Source organism: Delphinapterus leucas, chromosome 19 (genome assembly GCF_059928025.1).
Source record: "Delphinapterus leucas isolate spDelLeu-1000000601 "Yukka" chromosome 19, BTC_Dleu_Yukka2, whole genome shotgun sequence".
Taxonomy (NCBI): Eukaryota; Metazoa; Chordata; class Mammalia; order Artiodactyla; family Monodontidae; genus Delphinapterus; species Delphinapterus leucas.
Genome location: NC_143147.1, coordinates 49,437,736 through 49,461,212, shown reverse-complemented (window position 1 = coordinate 49,461,212; position 23,477 = coordinate 49,437,736). Strand labels below are relative to the sequence as shown.

At 51.5% G+C, this 23,477-nt stretch overlaps 1 pseudogene across 1 annotated transcript in view; it reads right to left on the bottom strand.

The window, feature by feature from the left end:
• Nucleotides 1-5,181: 5,181 nt before the first annotated feature.
• The window catches only part of LOC111166474 (large ribosomal subunit protein eL19 pseudogene), a 38,908-nt pseudogene continuing 20,612 nt past the window's right edge, over nt 5,182-23,477 (bottom strand). The window contains exon 4 of the transcript XR_016389001.1: nt 5,182-23,477. This exon is cut by the window's right edge and continues 14,742 nt beyond it. The product of XR_016389001.1 is annotated as a large ribosomal subunit protein eL19 pseudogene (transcript).

The window sequence follows — 23,477 nt, the reverse complement described above, 5'->3', positions numbered from 1 at the left end:
TGCCTGCCTCCCCTTCTTCCACCAGCATGGGCTGCCCAGGGAGAACAAAACCCCAGTGGCTCTTCATGCCCGCTCTGCTCACAGATGCCCAGTGACCAACCAGGTCGCTCCCCCAGCCGCGGGGAGGGGGGGCGGGGCGGGCAGGCAAAGGTGGAATAGCCAAGTCCACCTTGGTGTGGAGGGTCAGGATGGGAACTGGAGCTGGGAAAAGAGTGCCAGAAAGGGGCAGGAGTCAGGGGGCCTGACCTTTCCACATTCCTAAGTCAAAGGGCAGGCTGCATTTGCGGCTGGTTGCCAAGGCTGGGGACAGCCGGTGAGTACCAGGCATGCGGGGTCCTCCAATCCAGGGCACCAGACAGTGCCCAGGTCCCCCTCTCTAATGGAGAAGGTGATCCAAAGATTGGGCACTGGGCACAATTTGCCCTGGAGTGGGAGTTGTGGAATTTTTAATTTCAGAGATTCTAGACGACTGGAACCTACACCTTGGTGATATTCTAGAGCTTTGCAGGGGTTCAGAAATTCTGGGTTCTGGGTCAGGGAGCAGACCTCCCAGGCTTCAACTCTGGAGCTCTGGTTGCAACAACTCTAGTTGCAATGATTTGAAGTTCAGGGATGCTGTTGTAGGGTGCTGGGGGAGGCTGGAAGAGTCTGGGCAGGCAACCCAGGGAGGATGGAAGGAGTGAGGGCCACTCTCAGGGGTTCAGACACGTCTCCCCAAATTAGTGGGAGCCTTTCTTATTTTTCTTCCATTCAATTTTTTTTTCAGGGAAGAAAAATATCTGTGGAGTTCTGTGTCCTCCAGACAATTGCACTGTCTGTGTCTGTGTCTGTAACTGTCTGTGTGGCTGTCTGCTCATCTCCCTCAGATTTGGAGCTGACAGAATTCATATCAGAAGAGTGAGCACAGGGACATCTGTGTGCGGAATGACTGTGCCTACTCGAACCTGCCAATCGCTCCTGGCACGAGCTGGGTAACAAATGCCTGTTACCTCGGAATGCTGGCGGGTGGGGGTGGGGTGGGGGAGGGCGCCTGGCACCACCCGGCTGCCGAGCCCTGCCAAGGCCCCCGCCTGCCCTCAGCGGGTCCCGCCCGCCTTCCCCGAGTTGGGGGTCCACGGAATTGGATTGCTCATTAATTAGCAGCGGTTAGAGAATTTGGGTGTCTCTCAGCCCGGGCCGACCGGCCTCGTCAGCCTCCCTAATCTGGAGCCTCCTCCCCTCCTCCCCTCCCTCCATGTTCTCCGGATAAGCTCCGGGTTTCTACTGAGGGCGGGCGGGCGGCCAGCTGGGGATGGGGTGGCTCGCGGAATGCAGGGAAAGGGGTCTCTGGAGGGAAGAATTCCGCCGAAGTTGCCAGGAGGTGTTTCTGTCTCGAAGCGGGAGGCTCTGTGCGGAGGGGGTCTGCATAGACGCGGCTGGGCTGTGGGGTGGGGCAGAGAGACCGTAGATCGCGGACAGAGGACCGAAGAGAGACGGGGCTGAGGAGCTGCGGCAGAAGGGAAGAAACGAGAGAAGGCAAGAGGCCGAGCCGCACCGTCCCCGGTTCCCTCTGCGCCAGGAGCCTCCGAGACTCGGCCCAGCCCGCTGCCGCGACCCCGCGGGCCTCCGCCGCCCCTCGGCCCAGGCCTCCGGCCGCGCTCCCCGATCCATCAGCCGGTTCTGCTGTCGGAGGTGGGGGAAGGGAGGGCGCCACACCACAGCCGGTGCCAGCTTGGGGTGGGGGTGGGGGTTATTGCGAGGAGGGGCGGAGAGCACATCTAAAATTCCGAGACATCTGTTCACCCAGGGAAGAGGCACCGGGCGCAGGAAGGCTGGGCGCCCCACCCGCGGTTCTGCCCGCGGTTCCAGGGGCGGGACTCCCGACCCCCCCGCATCCTCAGCCAAGCCCCCATCCCCAGCCACCAACGCTGGCCTGCACAGGGAGGAGGAGGGGGGCGCCGATCTGGGGATCGGACTGGGGGTGTGAAATTCAGGAGCTGCTGTGCTACTGGTGGGTCCTCAGAAGGGGAGAATCAGGGCCCAGGAGGGCTGTGTGGGGTGGAGATCCTGCAAAGGAGGATGTGGAAGGATGTCTGTCAGGCTAGATCTCCTCAGAACACCCACAGACACCCTCCACAAACACACATACACACAACTCAGAGATCATACACACTCAGATATGAATGCTCCCCTTCTTGTAAACATGCATAACTGGCCCCCTTCACACTCAATCACTTATTCATTCAAGCAGTTTTACAGATACTTGGTCTGTGCTGGGCCTGGGCTAGATAGTGGGGACATACCTTCTTACCCAACAGGAGCTGTGAGCACATTCAGATACCCAAGTGCACAGGCCCTCACACTGCCCTGACGCTCACGCTCACATAGATTCCTAGTGGGAGGGAGACCTGGAGGGAGGAGGTTCCAGTGGCAGCACCATCCTCCTCTTCCCCCAGGGGAACCCAGGGCAGCGTCTAGGAGCCCCAACGGGGGGCTCTGGACCCACTGCCAGGCACTTGTCACCTTCTTACCTACTCCTTACTGGTGGGAGCCCCTGCCCCCAGGTTTTCCCTGAACAAGTTCCAACCCCATTGCGCATCAAGCCTTGATGACAACCTCTCTCTCTCCCTGCCTTGACCTGGCACCTGCCCCTCCACCTGGGCTGCCCTAGCTGGGCTAACAGAGGCCAGGCCTCTCAGCTGGGAAATGTCCATGTGGTTGCTACTTAAAAACTGATTTATGAGGCCGTGGTGGCTGCGGAGGCTTGGCCTGCAGTCCTGGTAGTAATCAAGGGCATATGCCCATCTTGCCTGGCACTGCCCAGCTTGTGAGCCCAGTCCTGGCCTCTGCTCTCCCGCTGGGATGGGAGAGGCATAAAAGGTACCAAGTCTTCTTTCTCTTCAAGTCATCTCTCTCCTCCTCTACTCTCTTCCTTTTCCTCCTCCTCCTCTTCTTCCCTTTCCTCTCTCCCTCCTCCTTTCATCCCTCCTCCTTCCCTCCCTCCCTCCCTTTCTCTTCCTTCTCTCCCAAGCGGCACGGACCAGCCTGTGTGCCGGGCTGGCGCTCACAGCTGCAGCCCATCTGCTATGATTGAATAGTGACAGTGATGAGACAGGAGCTGGGGGGAATGGGAGGACATGGGGGCTGCCCTGCCACCCCTCACCCCTCCTTGTACCAGCCCCCACATGCTTCCTTGACCTCCAGAATGAGGCCATCCGTTTGGCCTGTGAAGGGTGGGGAAATCCCACACCTCTAAATAGTGAGGGAATTCCTTTTCTCCCAACTAGATTCCTGAGAAGAAAGAAGGTGAGGGGTAGGTAGAAAAAAGGCAAAGGAATCGAGGTTGGGAGAGCAGTCTGGAAGAAATGCCCCACATGTCCACATCCGTACAGGCTTGAGCAGGACCGAGGCACCGGCACTGAATAGGGTGGGGTGCTGAGGCTCCAGTCTGGGCAGAGAAACACTGATGTAGGTCCAGGGTCCAGCTTTTTCAGGAATCCAGGAAGACATCCTTAATGGCCCCTGATGGGTGCCCTGTTCCCTGGACCATGAGGTTCCCCCTCTGTACCCCAGCAAACCTCCTGGCTCTTTCTCTTCAGGAGTAAATTTGAAAAGCTGGGAAAATCACAGTGCCCAAAGGTGGACCTGAGACTGTAGCAAGAAGGTCTAGTCATAGATGAAAGATTTCTCAGCTGATCCTAGTGCAAGACCAAGATGCAGCAACAACATGGAAACTAGCATATGTTTGGAGTTCATTATGTATCAGTAACTGACAAGCATTGTACATGACCTGACGATCATCTCAACCACCCTATGAATTTGGGACTCTGGTTATACCTATACTATAGGTAAGGACACATATTTTGCCCAGCTTGTATCCTAGGGTGGCTTCTTCCCTCTTGATAGGAAAAAAAGAAAGAATAATTACGAGGTCAAAAAAACTTTAGGAAAAAACAAACAAAAAACAAAAAACTTTAGGAGATCCAGTATCCTTTCTCTTCCACTTACTCTGCTTCTGCTTCTCTTCTTCCTCTGCCCGCTTCTCATCCTAAGTCAAATATCCACTCTCCAGTGATCATCCACACATGTTGCTTTCTCTTCCTGCCACTGGTGCAAATAGGTGGAAATACCCCCAAGGGAGCACCCACCCTTCCCATCCCACCCACGGGGAAACCACACAGGCAGATTTGATTGCATCTGACCTCACCCACCCTGTTTGCTAGGGCAGCTTCTTCTCACATCCATAGTCTTGGCCCATGGGGTCTTTGGCTTGAAGCTCTGGGTGAACGATGCCACTGTGAACAGCTCCAGGACTTCCAGTCTAATCTGGGCCTCTAGGAAGCTCGAGAGAAGCAATTTGCTCCACCTGGCATTCTTCCTCTGCCCTTTCGCTGGACACTGTAGTCTGTCTGGGTCATTCATGCCCTCTCGCACTCCTGCCATCTGCATCTCCACCCTCCCCCTTCCTCATTCTCCAATCTCTTTCCTCTTCCCTTCCTTCTTTCATCCTCTGTCTATCTTCACAATTCTTTCTCTTCCCCTTTCTTCTTTTTTCTCTCTCTCATTTCCCCCTTCATTCTCTCTTGCCTAGTTATATGGTAAGCCTTTTGGTCCTTGAAATCCTCCCCTCCCAATCAGGAAAGTGGGCATTACTCGTGTTCCATAAATTTCACAACTAAGAGGCTGCTGGTGGGAGATCCATTCTTACTAGGCAATCCTACCAGAGGGAAGCTTTTATCTCAAGAGAGGGAGATAGGAAACCACAATCCAATCTTGTGGATAAAATTAAGCAGTCACTAAATCCCTGCAATCCCCGGAACAAATCCAGATCAACATTGTTGTCCACTTGCCCAACACCATTTTGGATAAGAAATCATGTGGGGAGCTATTTGCAGGGTCATTATTGGGTTTCCCTGGTGTCTCTCTCCTTACTATACTGTTTTAAGATCCTCCAGGGCAAGAAGACACCCTGAAAAAGACAACTGGGGGTCAACAGAAACCACACATCCAGGGTCCCTAACATGCCATTGTACCCCTACCAAACTCTTTTCATTCTTGGCCCTGAAAGGCAAAGACAGATAAATCCTTGAGCCTGATACTGCACTTGGGCAGGAATGGGGGACTGAGATCACCTTCCATTATCACCTCCCTCTCCTTGTCCCAGTGTTCACAATATTTTGTTTCTCCTGGTATCTTCTAAACTCTCTCCCTCTCTCTCTCTCTCTCTCTCTCTCTCTCTCTCTCTCTCTCTCACTCTCTCCCCTTTATCTGTGGATTTCCCCCTCCCTTCTCTTCTCTCTCCTCCATTCCTCCTTTCTTGTCCATTACCTATCCCAAGTCTCTTTCCATCTCTTTCTTCTGTAAAGAGGTCTGTCTGTTTTCAGAACCACGGACAGAGGCACTGGGTGGGTTTGCCTGACGGGCGGGGCCGGACCCTAGCGGGTCTACTTCTGCCTGCCGGGATCTGTGCAAGTGGTGACTGCCCACGAGTTTCTTTCGGCGTGTGTGATTGTGCGTGTGTGTGTGTATGTGAGTGTACCCAAGCCTGTGTGAAGCCCGTGTCTGTGCCTCTCTGGGGCACACGCCTGTGGGCATTTCCGGGTGCATCTGTGTGTTTGTATCTGTCTGTGCTGTGTCCCCGCCTGCTGCCTGTGTCCCTGGCTGAGAAAGGGGACGGGATGGGGACGCTCCGTTCTGGAGGTGGGGGAGGGAGCGGGTGGCTTAGTATCCCAGCCGGGCCTGGGGGGCGTCTTCCTTGCCCAGACGTGCTCCAGTCACCATGTGGCATGTGTGCCAGCCGGCACAGGCTGAGGGCATTCTGCCCCGGCAAGGGGGGAGGTGGAAGGGGATGCAGGCAGCTGGAGACAGGCAGGAAGAGGTGGGAACTGAGCTCAGAACTCAACTCTGGGGCCAGGCCCTTTCCATCCTGCATGAACTCCACTCACAGTCACGGGCATGAAGAAATGTACAGATTATTTGCCTTTGTGAGGGCCTAGACAGCCAGATACCTCACACACACACACACACACACACACACACACATATCCTGAGGGAAATGCATGGGAGGCAGGTCTATTCCGGCTTGCACATGTGTGCAAGTCACCTGGCCCTTTTTGTACCAGTTCCTGCACAAATGCACACACACATACACAAACGCCCAAGCCATTCTTAGAGTGTGGGGGAGGCTTTGTGTCACAGAACAGGACGCCTCATCATGTGAGTGGGCACTTCCCTCCAATGATACCAGGCAACCACGGTAAGGGTCTGGTAGCTCCTATAATAACTGTTCATTCCCCGACAAACGGGCGGTGCAGGCCCTGGGGTTGTCATCAGGAGCGCCTGCCCTCTGCACCCAGGTAAATCTGGGGGGATACTGCTGTTTCTATGCTTCATCTGGGACAGAATGAGTGAGGGAGAGGGGACAGGCATCCGGATGGCTGTCCTCTCCATCAGTCACGTGCTCCTCATGAAGTGCTCATCCCCCTCACAGAGCCTGGCGTACTGGAGACAATCCTAGATTACTCATCCCAGTTTCAATACTAAGTGGCTGTGCGACCCTGGGCAGGTTATTTCTCAGTGTAATTTAAATATGACAGTTCATGTAAAGGGCTTAGCTCAAGAGAGTTGTCATTAAGTGGTCACTATTTGTATTGTTACATTAATACTATGGAAAGAGTGGTTAGCCAGATTGGATGAAATAATGTAGCTAAAGCTTCCAGCACAGTGTCTGACCCATAGTGGGTGCTCAATGCATAGGAGTATAGTATAAATTTAGTGGTAGAATTTCAGGAATTTAGGCAGTTAAAGGGAATTGAGAATGAATGACAGTATTCTCTCTCCAAACTTGACTGGCATGCACTCCCAAGCACAGCGGGAGTGGAAGTTAGACTTGCAGAAAAGCTGAAGGGCAAGCTAGGAAGCAAAGGACTGGGGAGGTGAGAGGGAACCCCACTGTTGTGGGTCATTCAGATCTCTGTCCTTCAGAAGCCTCTAGAGGGTCTCCATTCAAAGTCTGAACCCATTGTCCACATGCCTTCCCTCTTGTTTCTTCTCTTGGCTTCCCCATCAATAAATGGCACCACTGGTTAGTTGCTCAAGCCAGAAACCTGGGAGTCACCCTCAAGTTCTCCCTACCTCACTCTCCACATAGACTCTCACCAAAAACCACTGATGTACCCCGAGTCCAGACACCTCTCTCCTTCCTCAGTGCTTCCCCCATAAGCCAGCTCATGTCACTTCTCATCTGAGTCTCTGCTCTACCTCCCACCTTGTCCCCCTGCAATCCAATCTCCCACAGCAGTTAGGGTAATCTTTTTTTTTTTTTTTGTGGTACGCGGGCCTCTCACTGTTGTGGCCTCTCCCGTTGCGGAGCACAGGCTCCGGACGCGCAGGCTCAGCGGCCATGGCTCACGGGCCCAGCCGCTCCGCGGCACGTGGGATCTTCCCAGACCGGGACACGAACCCGCGTCCCCTGCATCAGCAGGCGGACTCCCAACCACTGTGCCACCAGGGAAGCCCTAGGGTAATCTTTTAAAAATATAAGCTGGGCCTTTCGCTCCCTGTCTTAAAATTCTGCAGTGGCTTCCTTAGCACGTAGAATAAAATCCAAACTCCTTACCTGCTGGATCTGGTCCCTGCTTCCCTCCCCAGTGTCATTTTCTGTCTCTCCCTCTTCATACTCCAGCTTCACTGGCCTTTCCACTCTGCAAACATTGGAAAGATCACCTTCCCACCCTAGGGACTGAGCTGCTTTCTTGGCCCAAATCAATCCCCTCGCCTCCCTCTCACTCTTTTTGTGACCAGCTCCTTTTCACCCTTCAAGTCTCAGTTGTCCCCTCACCCCCATGAGAAACCTTTCCTGATGTCTTTATCCAAAATGGTGCCCTGGTTATTCTCTAGTTCAGCATTCTGTTATTTCCTTTGCAGCACTTTACTTAACTCTTTATTTTATTTTTGTAAATTTATTTTATTTATTTCTTTTTGGCTGCGTTGGGTCTTCGTTGCTGCGCCCCGCCTTCCTCTAGTTGGGGCGAGCAGGGGCTACTCTTCGTTGCAGTGTGTGTGCTTCTCGTCACGGTGGCATCTCTTGTTGTGGAGCACGGGCTCTAGGCTTGCAGGCTTCAGTAGTTGTGGCATGCGGGCTCAGTAGTTGTGGTTCGTGGGCTTAGTTGCTCCGTGGCATGTGCGATCTTCCCGGATCAGGGATAGAACCCATGTCCCCTGCATTGGCAGGCGGATTCTTAACCACCGTGCCACCAGAGAAGTCCTTTATTAACTCTTGACTTGGTGTCTGTCTGTCTCTCCTGCTGGTCTGTAAGCTCTCTGAGGGGAGGGACTGTAGTATTTGTTCTGTTCCCACGGTAAACTCTGGGCGCAGCATGCAATAGGTACTTAGCCAATGTGTTTGTATGGTTGAATTGATAAGTACTTTGATATATTCGAAGAGGAGTGGGGGAAGGGTAAGCAGGTCCTGTAGCCTGGGCTCCAGCCTGCCCCATTAGTGGTCTGTCTCATCTCTCTTTCTTCCTCTCAGGGGGCCTGTCTACTGGCAGCCTCCTAATTATATTTTACTTGACTATAAATCTTTTCGTTAAATGTAATTGAAAAATACACCTTTCCAATCATCACATTAACCTAGCATCCACTCTGAGGCTGTAATTAAAGACTTCCTAGAATCTCCCACTGGCTTGGGAAGAACTGGCTCAGAGATCATCCTCTGCCAATCCCAAACGTGTCAGCATCAGCCTTCCTGCCCCAGAGAAGGTGGAAGCACAGGACACACGTCGCCCACAGTTCAGGTTCAGGGGGTCGAGTATCTTTTCCCTCTTCTCTCCCCGCTGCAGGACTCAGACAGCTGAGAGCAGTGCTCAGACCCCAGTCCAGCACTCCCTCTGGGACCTGAGGTCTGCAAGATCCCCCCTCCTCATTCTCTCCTGGGCTCTGGCTCAGAGCTGTCTCAGGTGGAAAGTCGGGGAGTAAGGGGAAAGAGAATGAATAAAAGCTCTCCCAGCACCTCAGATGAGTCAGGTCTGTCCCAATCAGTCTTTGCAGCTCGCTGAAAACAGGCTGAGGAAACTAATGCTGCGAGGGGCTCTGCAATACGTAGGGCTACAGTCCAAAGCGAAAGGCCAGGCTCTTAGAACCTAACTCATAATATTGCCCCTTTCAGAGTCCTGGTGCTGCCCTTGGTGACTGGTGCCCTCAGGCTAGCCCCTCTCCCTTTCCAGGACTCTAGTTCCTCAACTGTTCTGGTTCCCTAAGCCCAAAACTCCGGAGTCATTCTTGATAATGCTCTTTCACACCCACACCTGATTCAAAAGCAAATCTGTCTGCTCGGCCTTCAAAATAAATCCAGAATCAGAGCACTTCTCATCTCCCCACTGCTACCACCCTGGTGCAAGATGCCATATTCTAGCTCCTGGATGCCCACAGCTTCTGTCCTTGGTCTACTTCAGTCTCTTTTTGGTGTAGCAGCCAGAGTGATTATTTATTTATTTATTTTTTGGCTGCATTGGGTCTCTGTTGCTGCGCACGGGCTTTCTCTAGTTGCGGAGAGCAGGGGCTACTCTTGGTTGTGGCATGCAGGCTTCTCATTGCAGTGGCTTCTCTTATCGCAGAGCACGGGCTCTAGGCATGCAGGCTTCAGTAGTTGTGGCGCACGGGCTTAGTTGCTCTGCAGCGTGTGGGATCTTCCAGGACCAGGGCTCGAACCCGTGTCCCCTGCATTGGCAGGCGGACTCTTAATGACTGCGCCACCAGGAAAGCCCCTATTTATTTATATATTTATTTGAAATATGGTTGCATACAATATTACATTAGTTTCAAAGAGTAACTTTTTTAAAAATAACAGCTTTAGGGAATTCACTGGTGGTCCAGTGGTTAGGACTCTGCACTTCCACTGCAGGGGGCACCAGTTCCATCCCTGGTGGGGGAACTAAGATCCTGCCAGCCGCATGGCCAAAACAAACAAACCAACAAAAATAACAGCTTTATTAAGATATAATTCACCTATTTAGGTGTACAAGTCAATGGGTTTTTAGTATATTAATGGAGCTGTGTGACCAACATCACAGTCAATTTTGAACATTTTCACCACCCTCCAAAGAAACCCATACCCCTTAGCACTCACTCCCCATTTCCCCGCTAGGCAAACAAGATTAAACATCACCTTCTCTAAGAAGCTTTTCCAGACTACCCCATCCAAAACTGTACCTTGTTTCCCTTTCCCCCTTCTTTGCTTTTTTTTTTTTTGTTAGTACGTATCACCACCTAAAATACTATGTATGTTACACATTTATTATGCTCACTGTCTAGTTTCCCCATCCCCACATCATACATAACAAGGTTCCTGAGGGGGGGGGGGTTATTTATAGTAGCACTCCCAGCACCTAGGACAGGAACAGGTACATAGTAGGTGCTCAATAAACAAATGTTGCATGAATGAATGAACTCAATAATAAAGGTATTGAGATCAAGGATCTCAAAAGTGGCATCCATTCTCTAGGGGCTGGCAATGAAGACCCATCCTGGGGCCAGCTCTCGGGTGCCTGGATTTCTCTTTCTCCTCACTCTTCCCTCTTGCTCTTCTTTTCTTTCCTGCTTCAGGCACATATTCCCCTCACCTCCACCCTCTGGGCAATCCTTAACACAAACTCCCTAACCTGTAGACTTGACCCTCCTCCTACTCTCCTTCTGCCCTGACCAATCCCTGGCTCTTCCCCACTCTGTTTTCAGACTCAACCCTGGAGAACATCAAGTGGGCGGTCTTCGGCAGGCTATCGAAGAATTGTCGGTTTCACTGCTTGAGTCCTTCAAGAGTGATGAGCCCTCCAGTAAGCGTTCACATTACTGTACATACAACTTTGGCCAGGCCCTGAGTTGAGTGCTTTGCACCAGCGCTGTCAGATAGAACTTTCTACAATTATGGAAATGCTTTATTTCTTTTTCTTAAAATTTATTTTATTCAAGTATATTTGATTTACAATGTTGTGTTAATTTCTTCTGTGCAGCAAAGTGATTCCGTTATATATATTCTTTTTCATATTCTTTACCATTACGGTTTATCCCAGGTTATTGAATACAGTTTCCTTGTGCTATACAGTAGGACATTGTCGTTTATCCATTCTAAGTGGAATAGTTTGCGTCTACTAACCCCAAACTCCCAGTCCATCCCTCTCCCTCCCCACCCCCCCACCTTGACAACCACAAGTCTGTTCTCTATGTCTGTGAGTCTGTTTCTGTTTTGTAGGTAGGTTCATTTGTGCCATATTTTAGATTCCACGTATGAACGATATCATATGATATTTGTCTTTCTCTTTCTGACTTACTTCACTTAGCATGATAATCTCTAGTTGCATCCATGTTGCTGCAAATGGCATTGTTTTGTTCTTTTTTTTTTTGCGGTATGCGGGCCTCCCACTGTTGTGGCCTCTCCCGTTGCAGAGTTGTTCTTTTTTATGGCTGAGTAATATTCCATTGTATATATGTACCACGTCTTCTTTATCCATTCATCTGTTGATGGACATTTAGGTTGTTTCCATGTTTTGGCTATTGTGAATAGTGCTGCTATGAACATAGGGGTGCATGTGTCTTTTCAAATTATAGTTTTGTCTGGATATATGCCCAGGAGTGAGATTGCTGGATCACATGGTAACTCTATTTTTAGTTTTTTAAGGAACCTCCATACTGTTTTCCATAGTGGCTGCATCAATTTACATTCCCACCAACAGTGTAGGAGGGTTTCCTTTTCTCCACACCCTCTCCAGCATTTGTTAGGAAATGCTCTATTTCTGTTCTGTTCAATACAGTAGTCACTAGCCAATATGAGGTTATCAAGTGCTTTAAATGTGGCTAAATATGACCAAGGAAATGAATTTTAAATTTTATTTAATTTTTGTACTTCCCTGATGGTGCAGTGGTGAAGAATCTGCCTGCCAATGGAGGGGACACGGGTTCGAGCCCGGGTCCGGGAAGATCCCACATGCTGCGGAGCAACTAAGCCCGTGCGCCACAACTACTGAGCCTGCACTCTAGAGCCCGCAAGCCATGACTACTGAAGCCTGTGCGCCTAGAGTCTGTGCTCCACAACAAGAGAAGCCACAGCAATGAGAAGCCCGTGCACTGCAACAGAGTGGCCCCACTCGCCGCAACTAGAGAAAGCCCGCATGCAGCAACGAAGACCCAACACAGCTGAAAATAAATAAATTTATATTAAAAACATCATTTAAAAATTTTAATTTAATTTAAATCAATTTAAATTAAAATAGTCACATGTGGCTAGTGGCTTCCGGTTGGGCAATGCAGGTTTAAACATGTTATTTTATTTAATCTTTACAATTATCTTGAGGAGTAAGTATGATTGCCCCCATTTTACAAATGAAGAAGAGTGGCTAAAAATGGGACCACCCTCCAATCTAGATCACCTCTTCATGACTTCCCCCGCACCACAGCATTTACTGCCTTCTAATATAATTTACTGATGTACTATGCCTGTCTCCTCAGCCAAAATATAAGCTCTCTGAAGGCAAGAATCTTTGTCTGAAACATCCCAGAGCCTCAAACAGTGCCTGGCACATGGTAGGATATCAATGAAATTCTGTTGAATAAATGAACACACATGCTCAAGGTACTTCTGCCTTTGCAGCAGGAGGGTTGGATTCTAACCTGAGCCCCTTTGCTTCCAAAGCCTGAGTTCTTTCCCTTGAAGCCATTTTCTCTTAAGTAGTCTCCCCAGCTCCCTCCCCAAGTTCTCTTCCTTGGTGACCCTGGCCTGACCCAGGAGTTCCCTGCTCCTGCAATTTCTAGCCCAGGTAGAGATATGGCTTCTTTTATATGACCTTGGCTATGATGCTCATGAATTTTACTAAATTTTACCAAAACTCAGAGATCCTCCTGCCTTCAAGGCAGGAGCCCTGGGTCTGTTTTTCAGGCTATGGCCCCAGGAGGTCTCCCCCTCCTCCTTGGTTCTCTTCCCACCTCAGACACTGCTATTCCTTCCCCTCTCTGCTGAGGAGGGGCTGGGCCAGGTGGCCTGGTCATTTCCTCCTTTCAGAGGGACACCTCTGGGGATGCAGTGACATGAGGGTAAGTAGGTAGAATCCTCCCCCATCCCCTGAGTCCCACCCCATGAGGAAGGTGATGAGGTATGTCCTCATGGCTGGGTGGAGGGGCAGGGGCTCTTCCTTGAAACTGGCAACTGGGGTTATCCATGACTCCATTAGGAGAGATGAGAGTTAGATAGCAGGAAGAACTTCCCAAAAGTCTTCCCAACTTAAGGGTTAAGAGAATTAAATGCACTCACTTTCCTGTACACTTTCTTGTACATCTTCCTGAATGGTCAATCACAGGTAAAAATGAGTGCCGGCTCTCCCCTCAGAGCTCCAGAGCTCGTCCTTCTCCAACTTCTCTTTTCCACTCCTCCGCACCCCTTTTCCCACATCCCTCAGCTCAAGGCCACTTGCTGGGGCCAAAGGGGAGGGGGGCCAACTCCCTAGGTATCCCAGGGAATATTAAGCCACATCAAGAGGGAAGAGCTGACTTCTGATGTGTGGCCCAACCACCTTCTGGCAGTGAGATGGGAGGAAAGGCTAGGGCTTCAGGTCAGTCCCAGCTCTTCCGGATCATAGCTGTGTTGTCCAGAGAAGCTGGTCAACCTCTCTGAGCCTCAGCTTTCTCATCTGTAAAATGGGACTAACAGTATTTGCCCTACAGCATTATACGAGTTGGAAATGGCTCATGGGAAGTTCCTGGCACAGGGTAGACACTTAATTATTATGATTACTATTACTTAGGCTCCAGGAGGCCCTCTCTTTCATCCCCATGGATGATGGAGGGGCTTTTCCCCACCTTGTTCTCCATTTAGACCAGTGCGACGGTTTCCTCACTGGATTCCCTGCCTCTAGTCTCACTCTGTCCCAATCCAACCTCTACACCCTGCCAGAATTCCTCTTCTAAAACTCAATACAAACACAGCACTCCCTTCTGAAAATTCCTCCCAAGTTCCCCACTGCCTACCAGGACACAGGAAGCATAGTGGATTAAGAGTGTGGCCTCTGGGGTCAGACCTAGGTTTGATGCTCAGTTCCGTTGCTTTCTAGCTGTGTCTCTTGGACAAGTTACTTAATACCCCTGAGCCTCAGTTTACTCATCTTAAACATAAAATAACAGTACCTGCTTAGTGTGGTTACTGAATGAAGACACAAGGCAATCAATATAAAGTGTCTGACACGTGGAAGATGCTAGCTCTACCTATTATAACAATATGCAAGAGTTGTAACTCCTGAGAATGGTATGCAAGTCTGTCTATACCAGTTAGACAATAGGAAAGACTTCCCAGTTTTTTGGGGTTTTTTTGCGGTACGCGGGCCTCTCACTGTTGTGGCCTCTCCCGTTGCGGAACACAGGCTCCGGACCGGGGCACGAACCCGCGTCCCCTGCATCGGCAGGCGGACTCTCAACCACTGCGCCACCAGGGAAGCCCCAGACTTCCCAGTTTTTAGAGCAGGATTTTCATGATGAAGCAGCTGGCCTGCCTGTCCAACCTTGTTTCTCCCCATCCTCCACATGAACCCCACGTTGTGGTTGGCACAGTGTGTTACTCACCATCCCCCATGCTGAGACTTCTTTCAGCGCCTTTGCACATGTTGTTCTTGCTGCCTTGAATGCTCTTTCCTTGTCCTCCTGGTAAATTCCTACTCATTAGTTAAGACCTCATTCAAGCCTACTGTCCTCTTCAAAGATTTCCCAGACCCCTGAGCAGGCTCAGTCGCGTTCTGGTCCTTCACCAGCCCTGACCTGGCCCCTGCTCAGCAACGGGTTAAGAGCCACATACTTCAGGACCAGGCAGCCTGGGTTTGAATTCTAGTTCTGCCACTTCCTAGCTGGGTGACCTCAGGCAAGTTACTTCACCTGTCTGTGCCTCAGTTTCCTGATCTGGAAAGGGGGGTAATGATAATAGTATCTATGTGATAAGGGTGTGAGGAGTAAATGAGTTACTACGTGTAAAGAATTTGCTCCCACTTGGCACAGGGTAAGTAAGGGTAAGCTGCCATAATTATTATTCTAGCCTCTCTTGCCTTCCAGGGCAAGGTTTGGTCTACATGTGTGTCTTCCTCACTAGGCTGTGAGCTCAGAGGTTAAAGGCAGGAGCTGAATCATAGGCTGCTGCAGAGTAGACACTTGGCACCTCCACCTGGATGGACAGTCACGAAGGCTCTCCTTTATCAAGAGCTTTCTCGTCTGTCCCTTAGGGTAATTCTATGAGCTGGGTACTAATGTTCTTTCCATTTTACAGATGAGGAAATTGAGGCCCAGAAGTAAATGCCTTGGGGTCCGAGTAAGCGAGCAAGTAGCAGAGCCAAGGGCTACTCTTGTACCCAGATGACTCCAATCAACCCCTCCTCCTCCCACTCCTGAGCCTCAATTTCCTCATCTATAAAATGGGATGATAGCTATTCTTCCCATGTCTCAGGTTTACAGTGTGGATTAACTTATGTAAGAGATCTTGAGGAAGAATGAGGTTGGAGTCCCCCTTATGAACTGGGTAATGCTTTGTCTAGGATAAAAACAAGAACTTTTCGGGGTGAAACTGAGGAGTAGCTGAGACCCAAAAGGCCCCAAAGCCCCAATTCACCCCTCTCCTTAGGGTCTGTCTGGAGCCTGGGGCCAATTCAACAACCTCCCCCCTTTCCTGGGCCCACTGCCAGCCCCTCCGCCCCTTCACCCGCCACCCATTGCCACTGGAAGACAATGGTGGGCAGGCCCAGCCTTTGTGAGAGAGGTCAGGCCAGTCCATCTTGGGCTGGGCTGGGGAGGGGCGCATAGGGGGACCAGGGGAAGGGAGGAGAGAGGACGGCTAGTGGGGACAGACAGCAGAGGGTCTGTGAGGGCTGGGAGGACGTGGGAGGCCAGAAGCCTGAGGAATAAAAGCTTGAAACAGGCTTTGGGGAGCTTTTCCTCCGAATGTAGATTTGAGCTCCTATTAAACTTGCCAAAAATTTGTGTTAGCTAATGGATTCTTAATTCTGTCTAAAATGAGAGAGGGAAAATTATGCCATTCATCTTGTATTGGTTTGAAATTACATCTGACACCTAATCGATCATACTGTGGAACATTAACTCTTTGGAAGAGGCCCAACTTCTCCTCTCTCCCTTGCTTTCCAGTGTTCTCCAGCCGCTCCCACCCCCTGACTCCTTCTTTTGTATTTCATTAACTAAGCAAAGCTCTGGCTGTCTCTGGGGGGTGAGGGGTGGGAGTTAGGGAAAGGGTTCATTTGAATCAAAGGAGATAAGCAGGCCCCCAATCTTGTGCCCAAAACCAGAGCCCCAGCTTCCAACCTTCACGTGACCTCCTCTCTCTGCCTCCTTTTTCCTATGCATCCTGAGATCTGGAAGCGCAGAATGGAAGGCATTGGGGTGTGGGGTGACCTCAGAGCCACCTTGGGGGCACCAGGGAGAGGAAGGGAGCCAGTCAAAGCTGAGCTAGCACCTGGGGCTGGGGCAGGGGCCGTGGCAGGGGGCTCACCTGCGACTTGCCTGGCAGATGGGTGAGACGGAGGAGGGCAGATGACAATAGATTTGCCTCTGGGGATCCTGATGAGCTCTGACTGAAAACCCCAACCCCAGACCTGCTTTTCCAGGAGGAGGACTTTCTGGCAGCAGGGAGAGCCCACTGGAGGCTGACAGACCTGGGCTAGGATCTTGGCTTCACTGCTGATGAGCTGTGTGACCTTGGGCAAGTTACATAACACCTCTGAGTCTCAGTTTCCTTCTGTGGCACAGAGCTTTCTGTGAGGGTGAGAACTGGATGAGACTATCCAGGTAAAACTGGGACAGAGCCCATCGCCTGGCACACAGTAGGTGCCCAATAAAGGCGACAGTCAGAACCCAGATCAACACCCTCCCTCCCCACTTCTGCTGCTTCCCCTCCTCGCTCCCCTGCCCCCAGCCCCATTCTTCTCTCCCACCTCCGACTCCCTGGCCCCTCCCTCAGGGCAGACACAGGGCTGAGAAGCCACAGGGTCAGGTCAGGCCAGGAGGGCCAGTCAGTATCTCCTCCTAAGAGGACACCCAACGGAGGCCTGGGCCCCTGGGTCTCTGCAGCGCCCCCAGCCCTCTTCCTTCCTGGAGCTCCTCTGTCTCTTTCAAGAGTTGTGGGAGTTATCTCCTGCATGGAGTTCTCTGTCAGCACTCCCCTCCCTGCCCAGAAGGTAAGGTCTCTTGAGGAAGGGGATCTCTCGAAGTGAGGCCAGGAGGAGCGGCGACCCAGCTGGGAGAGAGCTACTTGCTTCTACTGAAGCATCTCTGACCTCTGCCTGCAGATTCCAGAGGGCTCCTGTCCTCAGTCCGGGCATCCCATCTTTTATTGACGAGGGGTAGACTGGGCTGGGAGGGGGGCTTGGTCCCTCAAGAGCATGGGAGGGCAAAGGGAACCAGGTGGGTGTGAGAGAGGGGAAGGGCGCAGGGACACTGCCACCACCTCTATTCCCCAGGGGGTACCATGGCTTCTCCCCTTGGCTGACTTCGGGCACTAAGGAAGGAGAAGGTTCCAGCGCCCTCCAGCTCCGTGTCAAGGGGGTAATCATGGAAGGAATATAGCATGCAGCTGGTCTCTGGTGCAGGACGGCATGGGAGGCTCAGATGCCTTTTCATGAAAATCTGGGCCATTTCTGGACCGTCTCAGGGTAGACTACTCTCGTTAAGCACCCACAAATACTAGAATAAATAAACGTGCCGATGAAGGGCCCAGGCTGGTTTAAGTGACCAGTCAAGGTCACACAAGGAATCATTAGCTCCTACCAGGTACCTGCTCCAAAGACAGGAAAGAATGGCCTAGAATGCCCTCACTGCATTCTCGGGCCTTGTGGAGGAGCTCCAATGCGGGGGGCTAAGAATGATGGGGAAGTCTCACCTAGCGCCCTCATTTTACAGAGGAGGAACCCAGGACTCAGAAAGGGGGTGCAACTGACCGGGGCCACAGGGTGAGGCAGGCAGCCGAGGACGTGGGCCTCTGGCTCTCAGTCCCCTGATTTCCCCACCTGCATCATGAGTCTGAAGGGGTGTTTTCTGGGTCACCTGTCCAGCAGAACCCACATGTTTCTGGGGAGGGGGCTGGAGTTTGGGGAGGGAGTAAGGAGAGATGCTTTCCCTGAAGAGTGAAGAGCAGAGGGGGTTGGGTGAGGGTTTCTTAACTCCACCTCCGGCCCCAACACACATACAAACACGCAGAGGCAGGATTTTACTTCCCAGTGTCCCTGCTCTGGGGAGCTTGCTGTTTCCCAGGAGACGCCTAGTGGAGATGCCCCTTCCTGCCAGTCTCCCTGGTAGCCACTAGGCGGCTGTGGCTCCCTCTTCTGCCTAGAGACACCACAGCAAGGGTCTCACGTGGTTTGTATTAATAGGAAGTGGAGCCCAGGCCTATAAACGCTGAGGATGGAGCAGGCCAGCCAGGAGCAGGTGGGAAGCAGGGTCAGTAGGTAGACTCAGGCAGCTGCTCACAGGGCCACATTGATCAAGGGCCCTGGGCAGCCTGGCATGCCTAGATACGTCTGGTGACCAGAGGGGGAAAAAATCCTCCCTCTCTGACATCTTTTTTCCCTAATTGGGAATGTTTTTATTGTGTTTTTACCTTGAATATGAAAGTAATACACGATTGTTATAGAAACAGATAATTCCAACAAAACAGAATAAACAAAAGCTCCAGGCTCAAATTCTAGGATCTGCCTTTTCCCATAGGAAAGCAATCAGCTTCTGGCTCAAGAGTCCAGGGCAAGAGTCTGCTGTGTTCAGGAAGGAAGGGGGAAGCATCACGACACTGTGGAATGTTCTATAATCTGGGGGATCCTCCTGAAGTAAATACCCTTGTATTAGAGAGGCTGACATGTGTGTCTGTCTGTTTTGCCCCCAGATCAGTGGCTTCAGAGTAAAGTTCTTCCCACCCACTTGTGTTATTCCCAAACTCCCACCTGCTGGGTGCACCAGTGTGGTCACCCAGGAAATACAGACTGGAAGAATGAATGAACTCACCCATGAGGAAACACGCCCAGAGATAGACACTGAGTTGCCAGAGTGGCCCAGATCAGGTTAGCAAACCCCACTGCCACTGGAAAAATTGGCCTCAAATCCTTCACCAGCTTTCTCTCTCCCAGGGCTGAGGAAAGCTAAAGGTTGGAGTTAGCCAAAAAGCCTAAGCATATATAAGAAATAGTCCAGGTTTGGCCCTTGGAAAGGACAGGGCCCAGGCACTAGAGGGAGACCGTCATGGCTTGTTGGAAGAGAGGCTCCACGGAGAGAGGCATGGAGAACCTGATGTGAATTAGAAATTAAGTCTATGCCAGATTAAGCTCTATGAGAACTCTTGAACAACAAGATTTGATAAGCTTCTGGGCTGGTGAATGTATCATGTGCTGGGAAGGTGGTGCACCCCAGTTCCATGGGAACCCTTCTGGACCTTGCCCTGTGTACCTCTTCATCTGCTGTCTGCTGTTCTTTTGCAATCTTTATAATAAACTGGCAAATGGAAAAAAGAAAAGAAAAAGGGAGGAAGGAAGGAAGGAAGGAAGGGACGGAGGGAGGGAGGAAGGAAGGAAGGAGGGTAGAAGTTAAGTCCATGCCATGCCAATGAGGTGGAGAGAAGTTTTGTCCCTTTACCCTGACAAGCAAGCAGCTCTGGCTGGAAGGTTCCAGGTCTTCCTCCAATTAAAAAGGGATGTAAGCATATGGAGACTTACCTCCTTCAAGGAGAGAGCAGGGATCCACCCAGCACAGCAGCAGGGATGGAAGCCAGCCCCTCATCTCCTTTTCTCTTTCTTGCCAGAATTGAGGCAGGGTCCTGCCATCAACATATTATCCCATTCAGCTATTGACAACTGTCAGGGGAGTCTTAACCCCATTTAACAGATGAATAAACCAAGGCTAAGAAAGGTAAAATCACTTGCCCAAGTCACAAACCAAGTAGCTGACCTAAAAAGAGCCTCTAATCTCAGGTCTGGCCTCAGATGCTCTTTCCACTGAGGCCTGCCCTCAGCACTTGGTTTCCTGGGGGCCAGGATTTCATGGCCAGACCACCCCTGCTAGATGTGGGGACAGGTTCTCTAGAGGCCCCTGGCCTTCCTTTGAGCTCAGATCCTTGCCATGTCCTGTGTTGTTTGAGCAGACCCTGTCCCTACTTCCCCTAAGAACTGTACTTAAGGCACCCAGGGAAGCATCTGATAAGACATGTGCCACCCTGTCTTGGCCCATGTGATCAGTTCTCCTCAAAGATGTCACATTTCCCATTTTGCTAAGGCTTGTTCCACCGAATTTCTCAGTCCATCACTGTGCTGCCTCTCCACCCCAAACCATCCATACCCTCCTGTGGAAGGGGCAAAACTTTTGCTGAAGGCAGGCCCGAGGCCGGCGGTGTTCGTGGCCCAGGGAGGGCATCTTGGGCCCTCGGGACGTAGTTCAGAGCTGGACTCTGCTCCGCTCCTCCTTGGGGCCCTCCCCGCCCACCGGGGGCAAAGGCCGGCCGGCTCTCCCTACCCGCTCTGCCTGGCCTGCCGCAGCAGGGCACCGAACACCCGGCAGCCCGAGGAGCGACTGGGCGCAAAGGCCGGCGAAGGGGCCCGCAGATGCGGCCTCGGCACCCCCCTTCCTTGGCCGGGGCCCCCACGGTGTCGGGGAGCAGGAGGAATCAATCAGGATAATGAAGCCGCAGCCTGCCACGCACCGCGGGGGCACTGAAGAGCCGGGGCCGGTGCCAAGTCCGCCAGACGGTTCGGAGGAGCCGAACCCGCGGCGGCGGCGGCGGCGGCGGCGGCGGCGGCGGCGGAAGCCGGACGCAGCTCCGCGCAGGCCCCTGGCAACCGCGCCTTGGCAACCGAGACGCCCAAGAGAAATCTTAAAGCTGCAGCGCCTCTTTCCCTGCCGCCGCCGCCTCCTGGACCCCAGGGGAAAGGGGCGTGCCCTTAGTGGTGGGAGTCAGGCTCTGTGCCTCTCGGGATTTGGGGATCTGACTCATACCCTCACTCGTTTGTTTATCAAATGTAGATTGAGCCTACGCGCCCAAGCAAGGGCTAGACTGGGGAGGGGAATGGGCAGTGATTAAAAATTGAGCGAGGTCCTGCCAAGAGGAGTTCACAGTCTAGCGCGCAAGGCAGACCAGACTGGCTGAGGTGAGCAAAGAAAGCCCTGTGTTACCCAGGATGAAGGGCTTCGGCTGGAGGGCTGAGGGGCTGTTACAAAATAGTCTCACAGCACCTGCCTTGCTCCAGGCTATGGGTTAGCTGCTTCTTTCCTGTTATTATACCCCCACCAGCCCTGTGAGATGGTATTATTATCATTATCGATCCCATTTTAAAGATGAAGAATTAGAGGCCCAGAGAGGTGAAGGGACTTAGCCAAAATCTCATTTTATGTTTTGGACAATCTAGGACCGATTTACATGACTTCTTACGCTGGCCAGTTTTCATTACAGCATGATGTCTGGAAGGTTAGGCTTGAGTGAGGACTTCCCAACACAAATCGTATAAGAAGTGGGGAGAAAGGGTAGCTGAGATAAGAGATGGCTACTTCTCCCTTCTGCTGCCCACTACCCTGACCCTGTCTGTCCTGTCCTCATGCGCAGGCCTGTATGTGGGCAGAGGGCTAGAAGCGGTGACCTCCAGAGTTCCCTCTGGTTCTGTGATTTGATATCTCCTGCCTGAAGTCCAGGCACTGTGCCACTCCTCTGGGCAGCAGTAGTTGGCAGGGGGCTACAAACTGGGGGAGATTCCAGTCTTCTGAAAAAGGGAGTCAAGGGTGATGGGGGAGGATTAAAGAAGTGGTAAGGGGTCTTTGGCAAAAGAAAACCTGAGTCAATATCATTAGGCAGGTTGGGCCTCATCTTCCCGTCTCTTGTCCATCTATCTTTCTCTTTTGGCACATCTATTCCGGTAAGAAATTTGTGCCAGGGCCTGAGGTAGGCTCTGAGGCTGTTGGTGAGGCAAAAATCATGCCGGCTTTGGAACCAAGCTCATCTGGTTTTAAATCCTGCTCTGACACTCATCAGCTATGTGAGTTTGGGCAGGTGGCTCAATCTCCCTGAGCCTTATTCAGTTTCTTTATCTGTAGAGTAGAGGCATTAATATCTACCTTTCATAATACCTTTATTGTGAGACTTAAATGCAATGAGAAGAATGTATATATGGTGTTTGGCACATGGCAAAGGTGGCAAAGCTTATCAAAAGGTAAATTTAAAGATGTCTTTGCTTATTTTGGTAGTCTAAATGTCCACATCCTGATCCCTGGAAGCTGTGAATGTTACCTTATCTGGAAAAAGGGCGTTTGCAGATGTGATTAAGTTAAGAATCTTGAGATAGAATATCCTGGATCATCTGGGTGGGCTCTAAATGCCACAGGTGTCATTATAAGAGAGAGGCAGGGGAGATTATACACACACAGAAGAGGAGAAGGCGACGTGAAGACAGAGGCAGAAATTGGAGTGATGTGCCCACAACCAAAGAATGCCCAGCAGCCACTAGAAGCTGAAAGAACAGATTCTCCCTTAGAGCCTCTAGAGGGAGCACAGGCCTGCTGACACCTTGATTTGGGCCCAGTGAAACTGATGAACTACTGGCCTCCAGAAATGTGAGACAATAAATTTCTGTTATAAGTCACCAAGTTTGGGGGAATTTGTTACAGCAACCTGGGGAAACCAATACATTTACATTGGAAATTCCATCTTGAACAAAACCCAGTACCTGCCCTCTAGGAGTTCACAGTCTAGTGGGAAATGGGAGAAGTAGACAGTGCATAGGGATGCCCAGAGGGTGGAAGGGTAAGGTAGGTAAGGCTGTTGTAGTTGGAGAAGAAGTTAGCCAGGTGAGGGGCTAAAGCAGGAAGGGCATTCCAAACAGAGGAAACAGTGTGGGTAAAGGCACGGAGTAAGAGAAAGCACTGCCTTCAGGAAACTCCCCACATTTGGAATGGCAGGTGCATGGGGATGTGGGGGGTGGCATGACAGAGCTGCTGAGGTGGGAGGCAGGGGCAAGAGAGCCGAGTAGCTTCCACCCCTGAATGGAATCAAGCTGTCTGCCCTGGGCTGGCACTGGGTCCCCGATCAGATAATCCTAGACTGTCAGTTATGGACAGAAGCCTTAGAGACCATCCTGTCCAGTCCTGCCATTTCACACATAGGAAAATTGAGGCCCATAGAGAGAGTCCATCTGGGGAATAAGCTAGAACCAGATGGCCACACTCTGGCCTCTCTTGAGCCTGGGTGTCCCATATCTGAGGGTCTCAGAGACACTGCCTGGTGGTTCCTCAGTAGCCCACTTCCAAAAAACACAGGCCCTGTGGTCTCTAAACAAAGAGGGGATTATTTGCATATTATTTGCATGTTGTTAATTAGATGAGGGAGGCAGATTCACTCAGCCCCTTCCCTTCATGTCCCCCTGTCCTATCTCACTCCCATTGAGTTGTTCTTCCTCAACCATCTCTTGCCCTCAGCAACTTCTCCCATAATTCCAGCCCAGGCCTCA